This window comes from Elephantulus edwardii, unplaced genomic scaffold (assembly GCF_000299155.1).
Source record: "Elephantulus edwardii isolate Elephantulus edwardi_28Jun2011 unplaced genomic scaffold, EleEdw1.0 scaffold00173, whole genome shotgun sequence".
In the NCBI taxonomy this organism is placed as follows: domain Eukaryota; kingdom Metazoa; phylum Chordata; class Mammalia; order Macroscelidea; family Macroscelididae; genus Elephantulus; species Elephantulus edwardii.
In genome coordinates, this window is record NW_006399923.1 from 4,360,711 (window position 1) to 4,363,759 (window position 3,049).

The following is a 3,049-nucleotide window of genomic DNA, read 5'->3' on the forward strand; positions in this document are numbered from 1 at the left end:
TCTGAAACTTCATACTTTGGATATGTTTCAAGGAGAGACTAGTCCTAAGAGAGGAACATCATGCTTGGGAGGGTGTAGGGACAGAGAAGGAGAGGAAGACCCTCGATGAGATGGATTGATACAGTGACTGGAATAATGAGGGTAGATGTGTCAGACAAGATTGGTACAAGATAGAGCAGGGTTTAGGGCTGTTGTACATAGGGTTTCTGTGAGTTACAGGTGAGTTTATGGCATGTAACAACAAAAGTTTTATGATGTTCTTTAAAATTCTTTGTAATAAATGAACTTTTCATAGTTACTGCCTCCTAAACTTTCTGATGTTGAGATGCTTCCGAATAACATGGACTCTATAGAATACAAGTTCTCCCTGGGGTTTCTAAGTACTATAAATCTCCACGTTGTTAGGTGGTATCAAGTTAAGTAACAGCAGCACTGCACTGTGAACAACAGATATGAACCTTCCACGATTATGTGTCAATCTTGTCATCTTTGATATTCTCGATGCCATTTTTAAAGTCACAATATTAATACATTTGCTTGAGGGTCTTCCTCTCTGTCGCTGACCTTTAATTTTTCCAAGCACAATGTCTTTTCAAAAGATTGGATCCTTCTAATAACATGGCCAAAGTATGTGAGACCAAGCTTCACCAACCTTGCCTATAATGAACACTGTAGTTGCACTTTTCTAGAAGGCTCATTTGGGGTGTTGTTGTTTTTTTCTTGGGGTTTTTATCCCCCAGTCCCAGGGATGTTCAGTATTCTTATCCAAATGCCAAAATCTAAGGCATCAATGATTCTTCTCCCATGCTTACAGCTGAAAAGACCACGGCATAAATTAGTTTCACCTCAGTCTTAACCAGACATTGTTCTCCTTAGCCCTTGAGGTGGTCTTTGAAGTCATATTTCCCAAAAGTAACATGTCTTGTGATTCCTTGACTACTGCTTGGGGTTTTAAGCAAGATGAAATTATTGATAACTTTAATATTTTCTCCATGTATCATAATGTTGATCATATGACCTGGTGGTGAGGATTTTTCTTTTTCTCATGTTGACAAGTAATTGATACTGAAGGTTGTAATCTTGGATCTTCTACAACAAATCCTTCAAATCCTCCTCACATTCAGAAAACAAGGTTGTGTCATGTGCTTATAAATCCAATGTTGATGTCACACTTTTCTTTAAAATCCAGTTTTCAAATGCTTCACTCAGGTCACAGAGCAAATCTCTATATATGCCAATCACTACAGCAGCTTTCTCCCACTGAGTGCCTGAAAGAGTCAACATTTCATTACTAAGCAAATCTTAAACATTGGGCTACCAGAAGGCCTAATAAACTTAACAAATTATTTAATAGTCTTGTTTTTACATTGGAAATAATGAGTATGTTTAGTTTGTTGATTGTTGTTTTGTACCATAGAGTCAGGAGCGATTAATAGCTGACCCTCCAGTGGGTTTTCAAAGGCAGTTAACCTCAAAGGAGGAGATTGTCCATCCTCCAATGGAGAAGCTGGTGGCCTCGAATCACAAGCCTTCTGGATCATAGCAAAGCTTCTTGCCACTAGGCCAACACTGTCCTTATTTAGCTTTAGAAGTATATATTTTTGTAATTTCTCTTTAATATATTTACATACTAAAAAGTAAAGGTGTCTCAAGAATTCAAACTCAAATATAAACTCTATGACTAACTTTGGGGAAGAAGATGTTTATATTTATAGTCTGAATTTTAAAATGCTAAAATTTTATATTTATAAAGACATTCTACTTTCAATTTTGACTGACTTCTATCACTTCTCTGCCCCTATAACGTTCTCTTTCCTTCAGGTGTCCTCTATTATAGTGATAAAATTTCTTTACCCTTGAGACTAAATCTCTACCTCTGAAGATATGGATTTTATGGTTGAAAAGCATCAGAGGTTTCCAAGAAAAGCAGTGGGTCTGGCCTAGCCTGGAGACAAAGAGAAATTACTTTATAGAAGGTTAACTAAAGTACATGATACAGGAAGAAGATATAATAGAAGTCTTCCTCAACTAAATATAAAAATTCTGTCTTTTGTCATGCTACACCCCTTCGAAACTGCAGAGAAACCCCTTCAGGTATTTACATTACCACAATAAAATGCTTGTTGACAAATTCATTCTCAAATTACTTTTATATTAGATGAAATCATAAAAGCTTTTTGGTTAAACATATTCAAACGTTATGAACACACTCTTTTAGTATGTGCACTGAACTATGAATCCTATGATATGAAAAATAGCATAATAATAATAGATATCACAATCATGCAAGCTTTTTGATAGTTTCTGTTAAGTAACTATAGTTTCTATTAACAGTTTCAGAAAGTAACTATATAAATTACTAATTTTTGCTTTTTCTCACTGTAGAGCACTTTCCTATCTTATAAAATGAATTGAGATAAGAAAAATATTTATATAGAATATAAATAGTGTAGGTATTCAATATATTATTGAAATAACTAAATTTAAAAGCAATTAAATGAACATATAAGATTGACAATAATATGACTGGGTGTGAAATTATATGTATCCTATGCAGATCATTATGAAAAAGCAAAACCTCTCAATGTGTAAATGATGGCCAAAATTGAGAAAAATAAAAATCATAGAATACTTTAATGGGCCCATGCAAAACCTGTACCTATACAAAGAAGCTATTGGAAATGATTGTATGAAACACAATGTTAATGAAAAATAGTGTCAAACACCACATATATAAACTTTGTAAGCAAAACAATATAAAATGAAATATTAAAAGCACGATAAAAATATGTTTATATTTACTTGTCATTTTCTGTGTCTCTAAAGTGCTATACATCAACCAATTAATTTATTGTTGTTGTTGTTGTTATGTGCCGTTGAGTCGTTTCCGACTCATAGCGACCCTATGCACAACCGCCCTAAACCCTGCTCTATCCTGCGCCAACCGCACCGTCTCTGACACACCCATCCCGATGACCCCAGTCACCGAATCAATCCATCTCATAGAGGGTCTTCCCCTCCTGCGTTGTCCCTCAACCCTCCCAAGCAT